General features: G+C 41.6%; 1 pseudogene; it reads right to left on the bottom strand.

The window, feature by feature from the left end:
- Positions 1-1,588: 1,588 nt before the first annotated feature.
- Positions 1,589-23,609, bottom strand: LOC114458878 (phosphatidylinositol 4-phosphate 5-kinase-like protein 1; annotated as a pseudogene).
- Positions 23,610-24,280: the final 671 nt, after the last annotated feature.

The following is a 24,280-nucleotide window of genomic DNA, read 5'->3' as shown; positions in this document are numbered from 1 at the left end:
AATGTTGTGTTGCTTTAAGTTTTTTTTTTTTTTTTTTTTGTGTGCAAATGGTAGTTTTCATTATAACATTGTAGATGTAGATGTAGATCATTAAGTGAAACAGACTGAGAGGTTGATCTGTATTAAAACATCTACTGACGTCTGTAGTAAAGTTCTCTAATACAAACCTGTGGATAATATAAATGAGATGATAATTTAAATGAATCACTTTTAAGGCTCAATTGTTGTTTATATTGTTATACAGTAAAATCTGTAGATCACAGGTCTTTGAAGACATGATGGTGCAGTGAGTTGTGACGCTGCTTTTGAAAGTGCTGGGTTTGCAGGTTCACGTCCCCTTCAGTGTTTTTTTAGGACGTCGAGGCGACAATATTGCATTAAAAATCAATACAAATGATGCAATATCAAGCAAGCAGCCACTGTCTTTATATCCAGTGTAACAGGAGGACTCTCTATGTAGTCATCCTATGCTGCTGACACGTCTCCTCCGACACATTTTATTCATATTATTCACCGCTCGTCACGGCACTGAAGCAATAAGGTGAGATGAAGTGACCAAAAAAGTGTGACTAATTACAGGTGATTTAAGCCACTATAGTCCACTGAAGACTGAACGCACCTTTAGAACAGGCTCATATTCCTCAAACACTGACTTATTTCACCCATTAGGGTGAATAAATCACTCTATTCCGGGTGGTTACCATGGCAGCTCGAATAAATCTCTGATCCATTGATGATGGCTTTTTGTGCCGTGCGTGCACATCAGTAACCCAAGGTTTACATACTCAGGGTTGATTGACCCACTTCATACCAGCTGTAATGGAATCCGATACCCAGAGTTTCCCATCGCGGGGTATGTTGTTTTGTTTATGGATAGACAGAGTTGGTAACCCTCCTTTATGGAATACCCCTCTGATGATGGCAGGAGGTCCTTCACTGACGATGTGTCCAGGTTTGTACGTGTAGTGTACACAGAGCTTATGTTAATGAATATACAGATATAAATGTATAAGTGTATCTCTATGTAATGAAAAATATGTAGCAATTAATACATTTATCTAAAAATCACATTTAATAAATATTATATTCATGCCAAGGTGGAGACTTGAGAGAGAGAACCAATGACATCTTTCATTTATTGAACACTCCAGATTTGCAAAGCAACCTTAAGTGTAAAAAGTAGCTAGTGTCCACAAATAAAAAGTACCGTTGTTTTAATAACTTAAAGAAGTAATAAGTGCTGCTCTTTAATCCAGTTTACACAGTGACATCATCAGCTGCCAAAACCGAAAGTAAAAGAATAATAAAATAATGTTTTTTCTTTATGAGGTGTCGTGTTTGTAAAAACAGCAAAGTGGAGCATAAATAATAAGTACTTTTAGATTAAGTATTTTTGGTTACATCTTAAACAGTTTTTTATCAACCCCTCATCACCTTAATATTAAAAGGAACTAATTTTTTTTTAACAAAATGCTGTTGTATTGGACTTCCCAACACTAGTAGTGGCACTAAACTAAAGAAACAGAACTGTCTCCATCTTTCAGAGTTAAATGTCAGATACAGACATGAAGCGGTCTAAATGTATCCGTCAGTTGTGACTTGAACGAGTGTTGAAGGTTGTCGGCCTTTGGTTGGTTGGTTGGAAGCCACAGTGAACTGTGGTCTGTCTGAGCATCACTCCGTGTGTTCCCTGGATCCACCTACAGAACCTCTGACAGTACTTGTTGGGGGCTGACAGTAGAGAAGGCCCGGCCCGGGTTACCGGAGGCGCTTCCATAGGTTTTCCAGTCTCTTCCTGCAGCCGTACACGGTGAAAAATGTCGATGATACCCACAAAGTAGCGCAGCTGAGGCCCGTCGATCACGTGCACTGCGTTCTTGGCGTCTGGGCAGCAGTCGTCGGTGGTGCTCATGGAAGTCTCTGAGCTCTGAGTCGGAGCGGACCGGGTGTCGGATCTCCTGCAGAGGGATTTCTTCTGAGGACGGCTGAGGACGAGTCGAGCCGTCATTGCAGTCTGTTGGAGGCTTCAGCAGAGGAACACCAGACTCGTGTTCATCAAAGTGCAAAGATCTGCAGAAGACACACACGTTACTCTTTGACCCTGCTCAGCCGGCGCCGCTATGAGCTTAGCTAACCTAACACGTGGGAATGTTCGCTAAATGCTAAGCTAACCTTTGGGACAGTTTATATCAATGAACCTTCATCAAAAGTAAATATGTCAGATTATAGCCATAGGCTAATTTCCATCTGTTGTCCCTGGACATGCTCTTAACAGTAAAACAAGGATAGACAAAAAACAATATACAAAAGGATTACATACAGGACAAGGAACATAGGGATCATAAAACAGGACAGGATGCTGGATGGCAAAGAAAAGGACAAGGGAAAGAAAAGCAGTTCACTTGCACACGGTGCACACAGTTGGTCAGTTAAAAGAGTGCATACAGATCCAGAAAAAAATGACATATGGATTTAAGTTATTGTAAATCTACATTATTGAGTTTAATTATCTTCTAAAAATAAAATTACTTATTTAAAGTGCTATAATGCATGGACATGGCCCAAAGGTGCTTTCTTATATATAGATAGTGCCTTGCACAAAGCCCTAGGGTGCATTATAAAAATATTAGTTTAAATCAATTGTGATCACAAGTCTGGGTTGATCTGAGCAGCCACTCCTTTAAATTACTTTTAAAAGTGGTTGGTTAACTGTTTCCACTGGACACTGCCTTTGTAGGACAGGACGTTTTGACCAAAGGTAGTTTTTCTCACAGGCACCTGACAGTCACCCAGTGACGTGCCGTGAGCCTAGGGTAGAGTCGGCAGGGCGTTCCAAATCGAGACCACTAATGTCAACACCAATGACAATTTCATATGTTTCTGCTGGCAAGTGTTAATTCAATTAAATTCAACTTTATTTGTGTAGCGCAATGTACAACAAAGTCCTCTCAATGCGCTTATCACAATATAAAATTCATAAAGAAAAAACCCAACAAGACAAGACAAGAAATTATTTTAATATAGCCTCCATACTCTCCCAACAAGATATATCTCATGACACGGCAGCACATCCGTTGTTTGTGTTGGAAACACAGAAACATGGAGAAAATGACAACAACAACAACTCGGAACAGCGTGTTTTACGATGTTGATTTTGTTAGATGGCTAAATGCTTGTTCATGTGGATCTTGTTGGGTTTTTTCTTTCTTATTATGAATTTTATATTTTGATAAGCACATTAAGATGACTTTGTTGTAAATTGCACTAAACAAATAAAGTTGAATTATGAGCATTGCAGTGTGCATGTGTCTGTAGGACAAGTTTTTATGCCAAATGTGGTGTGGCATATCAGGCGTCGCATTAAGCTAAGGGGATTTGGAGACCTGATCAACCTCTTTCTTCCCTGAACCTTGAAAGTGAGGTGTCTTCTTAGATGCTACGGACTAGGTCCTTTGTTTTCATTTGTGCCTGATACTAGTGTCAGTAGTAGACAAATTGTGCAATCCTTGCCAGTCCTGAGATTTTCATTATCAGGATGTTGGTGAATTTCAGGAGAGGTGAATGTAATAGGTGAAAATATATATTTGTTTTATGTTTGAAATATCACCAAATCCTGATTAATATGGTTTTATATGGTTAAGAGTTTTTTTTATTGCCAGTAAGTATGTATAAATGTTGTTTTCAAACTAAAGTGTTAATCTCTGTACTGTCACTTTAAGAGGCTTCAGGCCTACTACCGTCATCCCCAGGCTCCTCTCAGTCTGCGCAACCACTGAGCTGAGAGGAGGTAGGTTAATATTTTCTCGTTAGCTTTGAACAATTATTTTGGATTTATAATGTAGACTTTTACGTTTTTACGTTTTTATCCATGTACAACTGTAGTCTTTAGGTTATGAACATGTTAGTAATGTGTAATCGAGTTTACAATTGAAATATACTTTTTGTAAGTTTTATGGCGCGCATTTTCACGTGTTAGCTTACAGATTTCTTTTGTGCATCTGCTAAACAGGAGCTTGAGGCCTGTTTGCTGTCACTGTGTGGAAGAAACTACATGTTTACAGAGCCTTATGTGTCTTTCTGTTCATTTGTACAGGTGTAAGTGTTATTAAGTTCATTATAATGTCTGGTATGCTGTTCATTTTGTTCACACTGGTGGCATTAAGCATGTGAAAGAGATTATATTATACGATTAGTGATTGTATTCATTTTTTAAATTCATTTTCACATTTTTATTTAAATATATTTCTGTTTTGTGATACTGAAGATTGTATTAGTTATATATAATGTCAGTCTGTGCAACACTGAGCTGAGAGGAGGAGCTTGAGGCCTGTTTGCTGTCACTGTGTGGAAGAGACTACATGTTACAGAGCCTTATGTGTTTTTCTGTTCATTTGTACAGACTACATCACTCTGCCTGTATTAAAAGACCAACAAGCAGCTGATCGTGGTCCTTCTTGATTTCACCACAACACAGAACACAACGCAGTATAGACAAGGGTTAACGGATGTGCATCGAACTTAAATGAAAAACTGATAAAGACTAAGCACACCCGTTACACTAAGCAAACCTCAAGGGGGAACTAGTGGCTACGTGCTAAGCTAACACAAACATGTGGACTGGTGGCTACATGCTAAGCTAACCTAAACGCAGGACTGGTGGCTATGTGTTATGCTAACACAAACATGTGGACTTGTCTCAAGGTTGGAGTTCCTTCTCTGTGTCAGAGGACAACAGCACATGTACTGTCTTTTATACATAGAACACAAAGATTCTTTATCCTCACACGGAAAGATACACAGCATGTTGAAAGGTATATGAAAAGGCCGCTGCACAGACAAAAGGACAAACAAAAAACACACAAAGACAAAAATGTATTTCCAGAGGAAGAGAAAAACATCTCCAAGTTTCCTTATCTGTGACCTGACAATATGTTAGGAAGGAATATGCAATAGCCACTGCACAGAGTGTTTCAGAAATGTCATTCATTGCAGATATGAACCTTCTACAGATTGAGTGTAAAACCTTGGCTAAAACATTCTTTGTGGAACTTACTTCTTGGTGCGTATGACCAGATTGGCCAGTGAGTGTTTGCGGTCCTGCTCGTCTCGGTTGCAGCGGCTGATGTCCCAGAAGAAGACTGTAGTCCAACACGTTCAGGCTCCGCAGGAAGGCAGTGTCCACTTCAACCTGACGCTCAAACCAGGATTTCTCACCGCCTAATAGAAGAAGGAAGAGCGAGTACATAAATGGCTTAGCGTAAAGATCTGTCGTCTTAAAAAAAACAGTGCTTTTAGATTAGAGACAGAAGTTCGGACAGTTTAAAACCAACCTCAGGGTCATCACACTGAGACGAATTGATAACTGATCAGAACACAATATTCTCAACAATGGCTATTTTTTTTGCGGACTCTTTTACCTTGCGTGTGAACTGTTTGCAGAAAAAAGTAGGCCTGCTAAATTTTACTTGTGACTAATTAGAATAAAATACAACTGAGAAATAGTATTACTCTTGTCAATCTGTCCTTGGAGCTGTTTCAATTATAAGATCCGGGAAGAAGGTAGGAAATACCTTACAAATTTGACCTGGATTGGCTGACTGTGGATTTTTTTTTACTTTACAGGATGGATCGACAAGATGGAACATTGCAAACATTCTACAAAAGCTTACTTGAACTGGAGGACCCCTAGTGCAAAGACTAGAAACAAAGAAGGTAACTGGACATTATGGAGACAACAATGCAGCTGTTTGGAAGCAGTGAGGAGGATGAAGCAAGCTCTTTACCAACTGGCTCAGAGGGAGTTGTTGGACCTACTGATGTGAGACTGGAAGGAGAGTGTACTGTCGAGGATGACACCCAGACTCTTAACCTAAGGGGAAGGAAGGACAGATTTGGAGAGAGTGGAATAGGTGCCTACAAGCAGGACTTCTGTTTTGGAGCTGTTAAGTTGAAAGAGAACCAAGAACGCATTTCTTGTTGACAGAGGGTAAGGGAGGATGGAGGAATAGAAGAAGATGAAGAAGACCTACCACTCTGATTCTGGTGATGTGTCTGTAAAAATGCACAGAAGATTTCTAGCAAAAACGTGAAGGTCTGTTGCTTACCTAATGACATGATATCAGACCAGACAAGATCTCTCACATTGTGGAGGAAGAATACCAAAATATGAAGAATGTTGAGATTCATTTTTGAATAAATGATGTCAGGAAAGATCAGTCTTAGGTGTTGAAAAAGGACTTTGTCTGTTGAAAATTGTGAGCTATTTACAGCCTAAAGTGTACATCAGTAGTCTTATCCCCCTATCCGCAAAGGAGAGGATTTATTCTCTGAATAAGTTTTTGTTGCTGCTTGTGTGGAAACATTCTCTAAGTTTATAGAAAACTTTAATATTTTTTTGTGAATGCAGCAATCTTTTCAGAGCAGATTGATTGTGTCTGAATAAGAAGGAGAGACATTTCTGAAATCCAACCTGTTATCAGTGTTGATAAAGACAAAGGGGAACATGCAACATCAGTAGAGAAAACCACGAGGAAGGAAAAGACCATGGGAGAGCTGCCTTCGCAGAAGGATGAGCAGCTGTGTTCACAGGAAAATGAGTCAGGATGCAAAGAGGATGAGCAGGACAATAAACTGAATCCCAGCCCCCACCTCTGAGGGGAATCCACCTCCCTTCCATGAAATTGCTCTACATCCACATCATCGAGTGTCTCTGCTGACTGTGAATCATTGGATTCGGTTGATGAGATGGAAAAAGAGCTGGTTCGTGATGAGATTGGACTAAAAGTAAAACCACTGTCCACGAAGAAGATAGAAGTGTCATTGTCCCTCCTCTGATGAAAGCGTTGTTCAAGAAATTAGCAGGGGTAACTGTACACTGAGCTGTATATGATGTGAGCTGCATCAATAATGTTCTACCTCTGTTTGTAAGAATAACCTGAAGAAATGAAGTTCTTTGCATATTTGTGTGTCTTTGGGTTGACATGATTAAATCATGTCAAAATGGGGATTAAAAGGTTATTTCTGCATTTTTCAATGTTTGTCTGGTAAGCCCTGACACTGTTGCTTTAGCTACATGCTGGTTTCCAACACACACTGTGCATTGTTCACATAACCCTAAAGTCATGATGCAGTCTGCTGGACTGGATCATGGTGATAAATCAGCCAAAAACACACTTTCGCCAGCCTTTCCATTGTTACAGGGCACCACCCAGCCAATGAAGATAGATATTTTAATCCCAATTCTTGGGACACACTCTTGCTTATTGTATTCAACTTCGCGTGAGCTGTTTGCAGAAACAGCAGGCCTGATAAACTTTCCTTGTGACTAATTATAATAAATACAACTGAAAAATAGTATTACTCTTTTCGTCTTTCCTTGGAGCTGTTCAATTAAAGATCTAGGAAGGAGGTAAAAAAAACGTTACATTCTTTTCCTTTTTTGTTTTTGGTTGAAACAAACATTTTTGTCTGTAATGGCTTAGGCCCTGTTCACACGTAACAGGGTATCTTGCAAAACAGAGATATTTTTCTCCGATTTGCCCTATCATCCACATGCAACCAGAATTTTTTTTCATAAAAAATGAAGGTTTATTAAAACTCCAACCAAATTATGGATTTGAGGAAATGCTGGCTATGCATTTGAGCATTGACACTGACAACCAAAGTTTTAAGTTTCCAAAACATCACGGGACTGTGCTGGTCCTGGTGCGGGTTACTTTTCTGCGCGGTCGCTCCCTGTTGCGGCAGGGCTAGCAGTACGGGCCCCATGGACGTGCCAAGCAGCACAGCCAGAAACCCACCCCGCGACAGCCACCGAACCATACCGGCCCCACGGAGCACGGCCGCACACCGTCTGCGCCACCTACCCTCCACGGTGGCCCGCTGTATGGACAGGGCCGGCTCACACCAGAACAGGGTCTCCCACATGGACCGGATCTTAAACATTGTTCGGCTGGTGTGCAAAGCTATAACGGTGCACTGGGACCCCAATGCATTAAGCTGTCAACAACAGAGAGTGACTTCCATTCACTTGTGGATAGCACATTTATGCGGTTTTGTGTGGATGGAATTTTTTTTTTTTAAACGTGGATGTGTGGTCGTAACTTTTTTTTAAACATAGGATGGTGGATATATGTTTATAAAAATACCAGCTACGTGTGGACAAGGTCTTAGTTTTCTGTTGGTTATCAACCTGTGAACCACTGCTTGGAGAGCATGTTACAAACACAGAAGGCGACTTTCCTGCTCACCTAACTCAATGTGGCTGCCCTTTGAAGTTGTTGTCCTTCAGTATTTTGATGATGTGCTGTCCTTCTGTTTCTGGATCTGTCCACCGGCCCACCTCACACCCTTTGATGTCGTACCTGAAACCAAACAAAAAGTTAGTGCTTTCAGTTTTGGATCTTATTGTGAATTTTTGGGTGAATTACATTCTGAAACGTAACGGTTTTCCTCTGTTTAAAATCAGGCTCCAATATGACACGGAAATCCCTTGCATTCATGTTTTGGAACATATCACAATTTAAAAACACATTTTTTCCTGGAGAACGGGTGAGTAAATGTCTACCAAGTGCAGCAAACGGACAAATAATATCAAGCTCCAAATCTATGTTATCACAGGCTGCGCTTAATGTCATGCAAAACTTGATGGTGACTCACTAGTTTGTAGCTTTTAACTGAAAATGAAATGTAGATATCTCAAGGACACAGATTAAACATCATGGACATTTTTTTTTTTTTCATGGACATTTACTGGTATTCTTCATGTTAAACGGGTGGCTGAGTGTCTTTTAACAGTTTTAAACTCTTCAAAGATGTTAGCTATGTGCTAAGCTTACCTGTTAAAAGTGGGAGAAAATACTTCTGTAATTTTTTTGGCTACGTGTGCAAGAAAAGTCCCAATGTGCCGATATGTTGCTCTATTTGATCAGTGTGTGTGTGTGTGTGTGCGCGTGGGTCTAACCAGGAAGTAACTCTTGTGTGTGTCTATGTTGTTCTCTTTTATGTTTATTGTTGTGTGTATTTTTCTTTCATTCTATGTATTCTTGTTCTTAATTACTTTCTTTTAGTGTTTTTTGTGTATTTTGGAGTTGATTTAATGAATTATTTAACTTGGATTTGGTGCATTTTTATGTTTCTAAAGCTTTTTATGTGTTTTTGCTATTATTTTATGTACTTCGTTGACATTCAGTGTATTTTCTGTTGTTTAGTGTATATTTGGAGTAAGTTTGTTCATTTTTTTTAATTTGATTTTTTTGGCTTGTCTGAGACATGGCTAAATAGTGTTTCCCCAGACGCAGCAATAACTAGGTTACCTAAAGAAAAGACAGGGATCTAGGGAAACGAGGTGGAGTTTTATTATATGACAAAAATGAGTTTCAATGTAGTCAAATTGTATGGCAAATGAGATCATGTTAGAATGCATGGTGTAAATATTTCTCTCTCTGCTGAAATGTCACTGACTGTAATTTGTCTTTATCGTAATCGATCTTCTAAAAATGATTTTTATGATTAACTCCAAATACATGCAATCATAAGAAAGAAATCATATTATTAGGAGTTTTCAACACAAACAGGGATGACAAAAAGGACAGGAAAAAATCTTAAATTAATAACCGATCAGTTTAATCTCACAATTTATTGAGAAATTAGGAAATAGATTTGCTTTTCACAAATAAAACCAGAAAGGATTACTAAAACGTATATCCTATTAACTGGTCTTTCAGACCATAATGCTATTCTATGCACAAGAAAATTAACTAAAAAATGCTTTGATCACTCCTTTCCCAACCACTCAGGGAAACCTAAAATACAACTGCCCTCGATGACCACTAGGGCCATAAGCAGGGGTGGACTGTCAGGTTCCTGTGAGAAAAAAACTACCTTTGGTCAAAATGTCCTGTCCTACAAAGGTAGTGTCCAGTGGGCCATGTGCAATGCACTATAGGTCTTTAAATAATAATTTACAAAAAAGCACCTTAGGGTCATGTGCAATGCACTATGGCACTTTAAATACATATAATATTTTTAAAGAGCACCTTAGGGCTATTTGCAATGCACAGCAGCACTTTAAAGGTCCCATATCATGCTATTTTCACCCATCTCCATTTGTTCAAAAAAATCTAAAAAACATAGTATTTGAGGTTTATTTTCCGAAACTCTCCTGTTTTCCAGAGTTTTAGCCTCTGAAAAGTCACTCTCTGAGCAACTCCACACAAACAGGCTTATTTGCAGCCTACTTATGCATATTCATGAGTGGGCATGTCTATAGATGGGACACTGTCTTCCTCCTCCCCGCACGGTGATCAACAAACTACAACATTACAGCCGATCACATTAATTGCATAAAATGCAAAATATCGGCCGATCTGATATAGCCGATCAGATCGGTGTAAGGCCTAATAATAACTATTATTAGTGTTATTAGAAGCTTCAGGAGAACACCTGCTCTCGTCATGATGAGGTGATGAAGATGTTCTGCAACAATGATCAGCAGTGTATCTGTACGACACTGTTTCAGCCGGAGCATAAAGTACTAAGAGGAAAGAGCTGCAGGAGAGTCGAGCTGACATCAACAAGAACATCCAGGACAGAGAGAAAGACCTGCAGCTGCTTAAGGAGCAGCTGAAGAGCATCCATCTTGATCACACAGTGCAGCACAGCCAGCAGATCATCACTGAGCTGATCTGTCTCCTCCACAGAAGAAGCTCTGCGCTGAAGAAGGAGGTCCGATCCAAGCAGCAGACTTAAGTGAGTGCAGTCCGAGTGCTTCAGGAGAAGCTGGAGCAGGAGATCAGTGAGCTGAAGGAGAGAGATGCTGAGCTGCAGCAGATCTCCACCACTGAGGATCACATCCAGTTTGTCCTCAGCTACAGCTCGCTGTCAGCGCTCCACACACTCCTCCATCATCCACACAAGTCATCAGAGCTGCTTCCAGGAGGTCACAGCAGCTGTGTCCCAGCTCACAGAGCATCTTCACAGCATTCTGAAGGAGGACTGGACCAAAGTCTGTTGGACTGTGGAGAGAGTGAATGTTTTACAGCCACCAGAGCCCACGAGGATTCTTACAGTATTCACAGGAAATCACTGGATCTGGAGAGCTCAGTTTATCAGAAAGAAACAGAAAAGTAAGACTAATGAGAAAAATCAGCCTCATCGTCATCATCCAGACAGGTTCACTGGTGGTGTGTTCAGTTCCTGAGCAGAGAGGGTCTGAGTGGACATTGTTACTGGGAGGTTGAGGTGGGAGGGAGAGGACTTGGTGTAGGGGTCACATGCAAGAGTATCAGGAGGGAGGGGCAAGGTTTTTTTTTCCAGATTTGATCACAACATCCTCACTGACGCCTCAGGTCTTCGTTCCTCCGGGATTGGAGGAACTATCTATGAAGTTCCTTGTAATATACAATGTTGTATATATGATCAAACCTGAGATGTGGACTTCACAGAAATAGAAAATGATATCTGACATTACAGTATCGTGTGCAGTAGTAGGGGGTACATAGCTTCTGGTTAAATGTCTGAAGGGGTACGAGATTGTGAAAAGTTTGGGAACCACTGCACTAAAGCATCAGAAAAATATGTGGTCTATTGAAATTGAAATTGGATTTTCAGCTCTGATGCACATGAAAGATTTTCTTGGGCACAGTGGAGACGGTACCTGCTTTTAATCCTCTCATCAGGGTAGAAGACGCTCTGCATCACCAAAAAGTATTTCTAAGGACATGAAGGAGACAGCGTGAGCTCTGAGGAGGGACAGAAAACACCATGAGCGAGCTCTGAGTGAGAGACTTAACGTCAAATACCTTTAGCCGACCAGGAACCAGGATCCTGTGGACACCTGTGAACAAGAGGGGCGGCATTAACAAACACACCTGACTTATGGAGATTAGCGTTTCTAAAATGTAATTTCTTTGTTTAAAGGAGAGTGTGCACACAACTCCACCCACGTCACTCAATTGGCATTCACATGGATCCTAACTGAGGAATATATCTGGCCTGTACTACGAAGCTGGATCAGTATATCCTGATATCTCTCCGTTGGCTTCACCTAACCAAAACTCTGTCAGAGAGCCCCTGTCCTTTGAAGCAGCATATAAACACGTTCACTAATCCAGGTGATTTCAGCCTGGCTATGTGCACGTACTGTGACAGGGCTGGAGATTGCTGCATCAGACCAATCACGAACAAACCTTGTAGAGCCACTTACCTCACAATTGTGGAATAATTCTTTAAAAATACGAATAATTAAAATCCATATTTCAGACCAAAAACAAGACTGTTGCTGCAGAAAAAGCAGGAACTACAGAACACAGGCAGGAAGCTGCTGACACTGCTAATGCGTAAAAGCGTGAGATTATCCAATATTAATCCATGGAATGATAAACGGACAGCTCTCTAATCAGTTTCACTTTATTAGAGCACAGTCATGTTTCTATTCAGGTAGTCCTCCTCAATTTATCACACACACACTGGGATGAGAGCACGTTGTTTCAATGTAGTAGAGGGGTCACCAACCTTCTTAAACACTACATTTACTACATAACTTTAAAAAGTTAGGGAATGTTGAGGTTTCAACATGAAACACTTTATTTCTTCTAATTGATGCAATTGTATAATTTTCATTACATTTTATTAAATCTTGTTTATTGAAACTGATCTTATATATATAAATTATATACAAAACACCACTGACCATACACCAGATCTACAACACTTAAAAACATTTGTCACAATGTTTCTGTAAAAATTTAAAGATGGTAATTTAATACTAAAACTTTCAGCACTATTTAAGTAACTACATCTGTCATATGTATTTATCTTTGTGAGTTTTAATCCTGGAAAGTAAATCAAACTTTAGATGGAACTCATTGGTAACTAGAGCTCCTGAGGGCACCTCACATCGTCTATACGGGCTACCTGGTGCCCGTGGGCACCGTGTTGCTGACTGCTGCTGTTCTTGCTGATGCTGTCAGCATTACTAAAGCGTGTGTATGAATGAATGAAAGAATGAATGGGTTTATCCGTCTGTACCATATGTGCTGTAATTGTTTTACAGTTGTTGATATTGAACGTTACCTAGAGCTGTTGTTGGGATCAGCCAATAGAGTGTGTGTGTTAAGTCACGTGTTGGGTCGCAGCCGAGTGACGTGTGGGAAGTGTAAAAATAAAGTATCAAAGTGATGACATGCAGTCCGACTCTTGTGTGCATTCCTCCAAAGAATAGAAGACGCAACATGGTGTCAGAAGTGGGATGACCGAAACCAAGGTTCCATCACGGTCATCCGCAGATAGAGAGGGGAAAGCATAGCTATGGCAAGTGACGGTGAGGACGAGCAGGGTCGGGTCGGAGTTAGCAGGAGGGCTAGCGCACCCAGTGCTGCATTTAGCATCCAACCACCGGAGGCCTTCGACTTCTCCCATCCGAACGAGTGGACAAAGTGGATCCGGAAGTTTGAAAGGTTCAGGCAAGCAAGCAATCTGTCTTCAAGCTCAGAAGAAAACCAGGTAAATACCTTAATTTACTGCATGGGAGACGAAGCAGATGACGTCTTAAGAGGGTTGAAGCTAAACGATGCCGATCAACACGTATACGCTAAAGTGAAGGAGGGCTTTCAAAACTTCTTTGTAGTTAAGAAGAATTTGTTTACGAAAGAGCACGCTTCAATATGAGGAAACAAGAGCCAAATGAGACTGTAGATGCCTTTGTCACTGCCCTGCATGCACTAGCAGAACATTGTAATTATGGACAATTGCATGAGGAGGTGATCCGAGACAGGATAGTCGTTGGACTGGCTGACAAGAGACTTTCAGAACGTATGCAAATGGGGAAGGATTTGGACCTTGAGAAAGCTATAAATATGGCAAGACAGTCAGAAGAAATAAAGAAACAACAAAGCATATTGAGGAGTGATGCTGCGACTCTGATGCAGGTGGATGCAAGCTCATTGGACAGAGTTTTAAAAGGGAAGCAGCAGCCTGAAAAGTTCCATAACAAGCGTAAACATATGGGAGTGAGATCACCTCTCTATAACAAATGCAAAAGTCCACAAAGGTCTCAGTGTTACAAATGTGGGGGTCCGCCACATTCCAAATACGAGTGTCCTGCGAATGATGCAAAATGTAGATCATGTGGAAAAAAAGGCCACTACCAACGTGTTTGTCACACAGTGAAAGCGGTTCAAAGAACAGAAGAAGAACAGGAAATGGGATATTTCCTGGGTGCTGTGACAAATGATAACACTGCATGGACGGCTAATATTAAAATAATGAACCAGACAATAATGTTTAAACTGGACACTGGGGCAGACGTAACAGCAATATCACAGGCCACTTTTAACGGTTTGTTCCCTCAAAGGCAGACTGTTCTCTGAAAACCAGAGAAACCGTTGCTGGGTCCATGAAGGATACCACTGGATGTGTTAGGCTTCGCCAAGCTGCAACTGAGGTATGGAGATAAGAAGACTTTGGAAAATGTCTATGTTGTAAAAAATCTTACTACTCCATTAATAGGGTTGCAAGCTATCACAGCATTGAGCCTGCTCCTGAGAGTAAACAGCATGACACTTGACATTCTGAAGTCAGAGTACCCTAAGCTGTGTAGGGGGCTGGGAGAAGTGAACCACTCTTATGATATAAAGAGAAATACATTTTACCCTCAGTCGAACAGATTCTTGGAATGTTAGCGGGGGCAAAGGTGTTTAGCAAGCTGGACGCTAACATGGGGTTCTGGCAGGTTCCCCTGACAAGAAAGTCTACAAAATGTACTACATTTATCACACCTTTTGGACGATTTCATTTTAATCGTCTACCCTTCGGCATAAATTCAGCACTTGAGCACTTCCAACGCACCATGGCTGAAATTACTGAGGGGCTTGAGGGTGTTGTGTGCCACATTGACGACCTGCTGATATGGGGTCAGGACCAAGCTAAGCATGACACACGTCTACATGATGTTTGTTTGGAGAAGGCAGGCATCACCTTGAATGTAGAGAAGTGTGAGGTTACAACTAATAAATTGGCTTTCCTGGATCACATCCTCTCTGACTCTGGCATCAGCCCCGACCCGAGGAAAACGGAGGCAATTACAGAGATGCAGGAGCCTACAAATGTTAGTGAATTGAGGAGTTTCCTGGGTATGGTAAACCAAGTTGGTAAATTAATTCCTCAACTGGCAGAAAAGGATAAAGCACTTAGTGATCTCATCACCAAAAAGAACTGTTGGGTGTGGGGTGCAGACCAGCAGAGGGCATTTAAAGTGCTGAAAGAAGCTCTATCCTCTCCACCTGTTTTGACCATGTACGATCCTAACAGAGACACTAAGGTTTCGGCGGATGCATCATCATATGGCTTAGGTGGTGTTGTTCTCCAAAGTGAGGGGGGAGGAAGGCGGCCTGTAGCCTATGCATCGCGGTCACTCTCTCCAACTGAACAGCGTTATGCGCAAATGGAAAAGGAGTCCCTGGCATTACTGGGCAGAGCGAGCTACGCTTACAGTAAAATATGATTTGCTGCTTAAAGACACGACTTGTGATCCCAGCATCAATGCGCAATGATGTCCTTGTTAAAATCCACGAAGGACACCAGGGGATTGTTAAATGCAAGGCATGAGCTCAACACAGTGTATGGTGGCCTGGACTCAGTCAGCAAATTTCTGAGATGGTTCTAATGTGCAGAGCATGTCTGGAGGAATGTCAAAATCAAAAAGAACCTCTCTTACCTTCAGAATGTCCAGAAATAACGTGGCAAAAATTGGCCACAGATCTCTTTGAACTTCAGGGGAAAACATATCTTTTGGTTGTGGATTATTTTTCCAGGTTCATCGAGATAGCTCCTTTATGTCACCCAAATTGTCATTACTCACCTGAAATCCATCTTTGCCCGACATAGCATCCCAGAGGTCATGATGTCTGACAATGGACCGCAGATTTCTGGGCAAGCGTTACTTCTTTTGCACCTTCGTATGGATTTCAACATGTTACAAGCAGCCAGAGGTTTCCACAGAGCAATGGGGAGGCAGAAAGAGCTGTACAGATTGTAAAGAATATCCTGAAAAAGCATCGGATCCGTACCAAGCACTACTCGCATATAGAGCTACACCTCTTCGAAATGATTTCAGCCCGGCTCAACTCCTGATGGGTAGACGTTTACGCACTACTGTACCAGTACTTTCTACTCAGCTGAACCCGGCACTGCCCGACAACTGTGTGGTGGCTAGAAACGAAAGGGAGAAGAGGATATCAGACGCTGTGAACTACAACAGGCGGCACCGAGCGAGGATGCTGAGAGACACAATGATGTCCTTGTTAAAATCCACGAAGGACACCATGGGATTGGTAAATGCAAGGCACAAGCTCGACAAAGTGTATGGTGGCCTGGACTCAGTCAGCAAATTTCTGAGATGGTTCTTAAGTGCAGAGCATGTCTGGAGGACAGTGTTTGGGTCACTGATGTAAAAGCGTCTGGTACCGTGATTCAGAACCACCCCACTCCGAGATCCTATCTCGTTGGTCTACCTCAAGGGACTGTGAGGCGGAACAGAGTGCATCTCATACCTCTGCAGGACAAAAGTGCCCCACAGCAACTGGTCCCAGATCCACAGCCAGATGAACCGCTGGTGATACCTGCTGGGGAATCGCCAGTTCAGGTTTCACCTGGAAACACCCCATCTCTCACAACAAGATGTGGGAGAGCTGTAGTAAGACCTACCAGGCTTAACCTGTGAACCTCAAAAGGTTGAAGGGAGAAGAAAAAAAAATATGCAACTGTTTTGTTCTTGAGTAAATTGTTTGTTCAAAAGTTGAAGGATGTGAAGTTTGAATAATGTATGCTTGTGAGATCCAGTTATAAGGTTTGGATGATAAGTATAATAAGTGTCTAACCTTGTTTACGTTTTCAGGACTAAGATCTTCTTTAATGTGTGAAAACAAAATGCTTTGTCTTTGTTTGAAAAAAAAGGGAGATGTGTTGTAATTGTTTTACAGTTGTTGATATTGAACGTTACCTAGAGCTGTTGTTGGAATCAGCCAATGGAGTGTGTGTTGAGTCACGTGGGGTCGCAGACGAGTGACGTGTGGGAAGTGTAAAAATAAAGTATCAAAGTGATGACACGCGGTCCGACTCGTGTGCATTCCTCCAAAGAATAGAAGATGCGACACCATAGACTGTAAAAAAGATGGACGTGACGTTCTCCATAGTTCCCACTCAACGTTCTTGAAGCCAAAATACAGCGTTAGAGGCACTGCCATCTTGGAAATTTGACGTCATTTGGATCCAGAGTCTGCTCAGTACGGTCCGGCAGGAGGAGCCCTGGTAAAACGCCCCGCCCATTTTGTGTACTGCCCAATGATCAGCTGCAATCATCATCACGTCAAATCCCATTTTTCAACCTCAAATAACTTATTCAAAATAAACCTCACAGAAAAATGAGCACTTGAACACAATGTCGGGTAATAAAAACTAATGATCACAGCAGAATATAGGTTTGGAAAAATCATTGAGGAGGGGCTTATGACCTATACTGCAGCCAGTCAGCAGGGGCGCTCTAAAAAAAAGCTGCACTTCCTCGGGAGGACGTCCTGTTATGAGAAAACTGGGAGGACGGTCCAAGTCCAGGTAAAAATTAAATTCAATACGTGTTGGACCTGAGAGCAAAACTCCACACATTGGGTCACCTGTCACGTGAAAATTTGCTGCAGGCCCAGCAGCGTCAGAAATTTCTGTATGACAGAGGGGCTGAGCTGTGGCAGTTTGCACCGGGAGAAAAGGTGCTTGTATTGCTCCCAACATTCAGGTCTAAAATACTGGCCAAGTGGCAAGGGCAGATCTACCACCTCAACCTCCTGAAATTATGGCGTGAGGCTGTGCCCGTTTCTCTTGTGTCGACAATTAAAGAGAAAGATGAGTTGGGACCAGCGGTATCCAAAAAATGCTAATCCTGCCTCACTGCCCCTTATTAACCATCTCTCACCACCTAAGAAAACAGATGTGCAGAGATTACAGGCAGAGTTTGCAGATGTGTTCTCCTGTCCGAGCTCTCATTGAGCATAAAATAGAGACACACCCTGGGGTAACAATATGTTCTTGGTTCTATAGGTTACCTGAACACAAACGAAAAATAGTTAAGAATGAATTGGCGGCCATGTTGGAGATGAGAGTAATCGAAGAGTCTCACAGTGCATGAAGTAGCCCGAACGTTCTTGTAGCCAAAAAGAACCAATTCGTCACGCTTCCGTTTGGGTTGTTCGCCACTTTTCAATGCCTGATAGACTGAGTGCTGCGCCTGCACACTGCCTATGCGGCGGCATACCTGGATGATGTAATCATCCACAGTAACACCTGGGAGGACCATGTCCGTCGCGTGGAAACTGTGTTGGGTGTGTTAAGGCAGGCTTTGGATTGGCTGGATGATGCCTTGGCCTCAGTCGGGCGGTAGGGGTATGTGGTGGGTGGTTAGCATGGTGGAGAAGGGTCATGTGTGACATATGATTCAGGGATGGGACTGTTGCTGATTAATCACAGGTGTAGCGCATTGTGATTAATCACACCTGCTAAGTGTTTGTGTGTGTGTCAAGTGGCAATAAAGCCTTTTAAAACTCACCTGCATTGTGTGCTGGAGTCTGTCCAAGCCCTTTGTACACAGGACGTGTTACAACCAACAAAAGTGACAACACACCAACAAAAGTAACAACACAAGAGCAAAAGTCACAAAACACCGGAAATAGAGGGGATATTTTCAAAATAAAATACTCCGTGTTCAAAGCAGATTGAAAGAGGTTACGCTGGAGGAAAACACCGACCTTCCGGAGCCTCCAGCTGGCCCATTTAAGACTATACAAAAACCAAGTACATATTCAGACTAGGGCTGGGCGATATGGCCTTTTATAAATACCGCGATATTTTTAGGCCATGTCACGATACACAATATATATCTCGATATTTTGCATTACCCTTGAATTAACACTTTGATGCACAAAATCACACCAGTATGATGATTCTCTATGTCTACATTAAAACATTCTTGATCATACTGCATTAATATATGCCAATTTTAAACTTTCATGCAAAAAGGGGATATCACAACTAAGTCAAAGTTGACATAACTGTATTTATTAAACAGTGAGTGGCTCAAACATAAAATTGTCAACAGAAAGTGCACGTTCTGTGCAAAATTGTCACAGAGACATTTCAAAACAAGACATTAGTGCAGGATGCAACTCACATGGCATTTCAAAACACAAAATTAAAGTGCACTTTTTGTACATAATGCCACTACAATATTTTAAAACAAATAGTGCCCTTTTGTGCATGTTGTCATTAAGATGATGTAGCCAATTGTACATTTACTGTTGGTTAATAAATTTTTTCTCTGAGATTAGTTTCTAGGTTCAAGTGTGAGTTGGGAATGATTACTAAGATGTGCAGAGAATAGACAGACAATTTGTTGTTTATAGAAAATAAGTACCATGGATTTATTATATTACAGAAAATAATAATAAACAAAAGTGGTCTCAAAACAGACTCCAGTTAACCCGCTGGGATTTAGCTCAGTTCATAAGGCGTCACAGCCTGGGGAAAAAAAATAGTTCCACTCAAACGAAAAATGAAGTCAGTCCTACCACCCTGGTAGGACTGAAGTTCGTTGGGTTGGTCCACTGGAAGAGAACCTAATTAAATAAAGTTGATCCTACCACCCTGGTAGGATTGAAGTTCATGCGTTCCTGGTAAGAGGATCGGTGCGGCGGTCCTACCACTCTGGTAGACCTGCAGTTCACCGTCCACTACGTCATCTCCGTGGGTAGTTCACCATCTTTAGATCCATGGGGGGTTTAAAAAACCTGGCCGATGCAATCTGAGTCGCCTATACAAAGTCCTCCGTTCTGCTGCCGATCGCTCCTTTTGTCAGGTGCAAGGCACAACCGCTGGTCTGCACAGTTAGTAAAGTGCTGTCTGCTGAGCACCGGGTGTGCGTGCTACCGTTCATATGCTGCGTTTTCAGCTGCTGCTTGATCGTTTCCCGTATTCAAGCCTTCTCCTCTCGTATCTCATGCTTCCTGTTTATACTAGGATACTGGTCTGTGATTGGCTGGCGTGTGTGCGTGTGGATGAGTGACGTCAGTGCAGTCTATTAGTGCGGTGAAATAATATTCTATATAAATAACTGAAGAGTAGATGTTATAATAAATTTACTTCTGCTAAATATAATATAATTAAATAATATAAATATAATACATTTCTTTATGACGTGGGTTACAATGACATTTCAAAAAAAAAAAAAAAAAAAAAAAAGTCCGCGAGTTTAACGGTATGGTCATTTTCAACACCGCACAGACTACAAGCTGCGATATATCGAGTATATTCGATATATCGCCCAGCTCTAATTCAGACTCAGGAGTACCTTTCCGTTGATACCACGCCTGGTCCAAACCGAGCACTTTTATTCCAATTTTAAATCCAGCTTCGTAGTACATGTCCAATATGATTTTTAAGCACTTCTAAAGCTCTTACCTAGGAAGCGGACCAGAAGAGAGTGAGGGTACTTCTCCAGGTGCTCAATGTATCTGTGCAGGTTGGTCAGCAGGAACCTCACTTCACGCTCACTCTGAGTCTTCAGGAAGAACCTACGGTCATTCCTACAACAACAACGACAACAACAACAACGACGACTGCTTCATTTTGTTCTTATTTTCCTCTCACAAATCTCACCAAATCTTCTGCCACCTCATACCAGATTACAAAGGTATGAAACGCACGCTGACCAGACACAGACACCACACTGCCACTGAGTAGTGACTAGTTTGCTCGTTCTGAGACACTCTGTGATGTAGCAATAAAGCACAAGGAAAAACTCAAGTGTTAGTGGAAACACCAAAAACACACAAAACTACAAGAAAAGCACAAACATGACACAATAAAACACACAGAAATTTTTTTAAATTAAGACCACATACACAACAACAACAGAGCACACAAAAAGACACAAAACAACTGGAAAAACCCACAAACCAGCAACTGAAAAAAAAAACACATACACAAAATGACAGAGAGAGAGCGAACCAGACTGCAGCCACACTGCTGCCGTTGAGTACTGACTAGTTAACAATAGCTGAGCTCACTGTGTGACATCGCAGTGGAACCTAAAGGTAAAGGCTGCGATGTTAGAGAGTTAGCAAGATTTGAAAGTTGCACCTCCACTAAGCTCCACCCCTTCCCCATCAGTGCTCTGTGATTGGAATGTAGAAAGTAGATCCTGTGGAATTACCTTTCACAAGTGAAGTGAGGAATAATGTGGAGTGTAAAATATTCAGACAGGAGGAATAGAGCTGCTCTATGTTCAGGTTCAATCCATATCTTCTCTGCTCCCACTCTCCTTCTTATCTCTCCCTATTTTGTGTTGTCTGCTGTCTCTGTTGTGTAGATCTACAGGAGACTCTCTCTGGATTTATCCAAAAACCGAAATCATGGAATTGATCAATTGGTCTCTTAATACTATCGACCACATTTTTTCAACCAGGAGAGCGGGCCGGGGTGATCCCGCGTGTCCAGACAGAATGTGTACGGCCGGTACACGATGGATTCCTGGAACAAGTGGAAGGTCGTGTGTCTGTCCATGCTTTCCGTTGAAGACGTGGAGGACATCTACATGATTGGATTTATGGTAGCAGGCATACTGTAGATTGGAGCTGGCAGTTTTCTGATCTACCGCAAAGTCTGTGTTACGTTGGCAGCTGTTTTGGAAGGATGTCAGTCGTTTCTGAATGATGGGGCAGAGCAATCAGTCAACAATCAGACTCATACGAGGAACAAACTCAAAAGTAAGCAGGAGGCTACTTTGGAGCATTTAAGTGAAAATGAATCGATCTTGGAGAAGCTAAATGCTCGGCTGACGTTTGATGCCACATTATTGGAATACTGCTGAGACCAAAGACTTCAAGGATACTGAAACAGTGCCAGCCTGAAACGAAAACAAATTGTCTCATCACCATTGGTCCCCTCACACGCCAGCTCAAGGTTTTGACTCTATTTTTACCATGGAAAAATCTGCAGATCTGACGCTCTGGCCCCCCCTCATCTGACTGTATCAGAGGGAAGCAAGGGTTATTTTGTTTATGCCTTCACCGTCCCTCCATCTACCCCCCTCCCCTCCGAGCTGCTGAAAGTTGTCGAGAAGCGTCAAAGGTTGCATGCCGCGCCCCAAAATAGCTGGAAATCCTCTCCGCCCTGCCACCGCCTCCTACATCCCTCCCCGGGACCCACCACCCACCCCACCTGCCCACGTGATATGGTTCTGTGACTGTGTTTTTTTATGTCTTCTGTTGAGTTGTTTTTTCCCCCTTGTGTTAAACTGCTCTCCCCAGTAGGGAATTCAGAATAAAACCTGCCTTTTTCCCTCATCCCCTCTCTGTCCTTGTGTTCTTGCCCCACTTCTCATCTAAACATGATGGCGCCGGATATGACAGCCGCGGTGTGTTGATGTGTGTTCATGTCATGCTAACTCATGTATCAAACCACTGATAGTGAAACATATCATCTGAGACTGTAGCGATTAGGACATGATTTCAATGTATTGGATGTAGAGTATTTAATATGTAATGTACATGAACCCTTCTTAAAGGGATCCTCCACTGTTTTTACAAGTTTGGCCTATAATCATTGAAATATCCTTTTTAGAAGATCTATGTCGAACAAAACACATTATTTTGGACCATATTTATTTAATTGCCTCCTAAAAATGGGACTACTTTATAGTTTTAGAGCCTTTGTTCCATCTTGAAATCACATGATTGATGATGTCACTCGGCCCCACAGCCTGTAAACATCTCAAAGTTAATAATGTCGATGTAACCCTCTTTTGTTTACCGACATAGGATAAAAACAGTTATGAGGGCTCCCACCCAAAATAACTTCTATCCTCAGGGTTTGTCTGTCTTCAACAGTCTGTGATTACTCTTTCACTTCAGCCACCAGAGCGTGTCAGTGCACTGTTTAAGGGAGAGTAAAGGTCCCTTAGGAGAGCTCTTCTTTTCTGCTTCATTGACTACTACCAAACCACAGAGTTGGAACTGTTGCTTCCTGCAGTCACAGAGTTTTTACTCTGTTTTAATCACTGGAGCTCTTCTAGCCTCAGCTACCACCTCAATGCTAAACATGTAGCAGCTACCACGGATACTTGGACAATGGTTCAAACACAAAGCTTAACCTTTTGTTTTTTAAAGTTCTTTCACATATTTTGATGAGTTTCACCTCATTTTATTTCAAAAAAGCTCTTTCAAGCACTACAGAGTCAACATGCTTAAATACACAGACGCAGAAGAAGTACAAACAATCCTAAAACACATCAGAGTCAATAAAAGTCTTTGTTGACATGGCTCGGTCAATAAAGTTCACACACTCGCGCACACGCCCACGCGCACACACACAAACACAAACACACACACACAGACACAGACACACACTCACGTGACAAAGAAGTCCGCTCTGCTCTTGGAGTTGCTGACAAACTGCAGGTAGCAGCCGACCGAGCAGATTGAGCTCATGTACTCAGCCTCGCTCATGTCCAGTGAACGCCTCACTTTGGAGAAGACCGGCGCTGCAAAGGTTTGCATCTCAAAGCCCTGCAAAGGGAGAGTCCACGTAAGACCCTGAACGCATCACAACCCTCAACGTGTAAAGAATCAGCTAAAAACCAGTTAGCATGATTGCAGAGTGAGTCTGTTAACATAGACTTTTTCTCCTTCTGAACTATACAGATTGGAATTTTCATGGAAAACCAAAAAAAAATCTATTTCTGGTAAATAATATTATCATTATAGCCATATTCTACAGTATATACATAAATGCTGCATAGCAAAATTCCAGCATCATGGCTTGCCTTAAAAAATGAACTTTCTTTGTTATTATAAACATTGTCCATTGTTGTAATGGATATCCTTTGTTTTATTTTTACCCACTTATTCTTGTGTATTTTTATATTTATTTATTTTTGTTTTCACACACACTTTACTCTGCATTTTCTTATTCAATGGCTGCTGATATTGACTATTGTTTTATTTAAATTATTTTCTTATACTAAGTATAAGATTAGTTTTACCCTACTGATGATGTGTTGTTGCAATAGTAATCCTGCAGTTATAAGATTAACTGGAGCAGTATTTCCCCATCTCTGTGTTTTGTGTCAACATTCACTGCAGCGATGATCTGTGTGTGAGTTTGCACCTGAATGTCAGTCATACTATTTTGGTGCAAACTGTTCCAGATTTGATGATTTGGTTTGCACCCACTGCAT

Source organism: Gouania willdenowi, unplaced genomic scaffold, assembly GCF_900634775.1.
Source record: "Gouania willdenowi unplaced genomic scaffold, fGouWil2.1 scaffold_1_arrow_ctg1, whole genome shotgun sequence".
In the NCBI taxonomy this organism is placed as follows: domain Eukaryota; kingdom Metazoa; phylum Chordata; class Actinopteri; order Blenniiformes; family Gobiesocidae; genus Gouania; species Gouania willdenowi.
The sequence above is the reverse complement of the archived record's forward strand: the minus strand, read 5'-3'. Positions and strand labels throughout refer to the sequence as shown.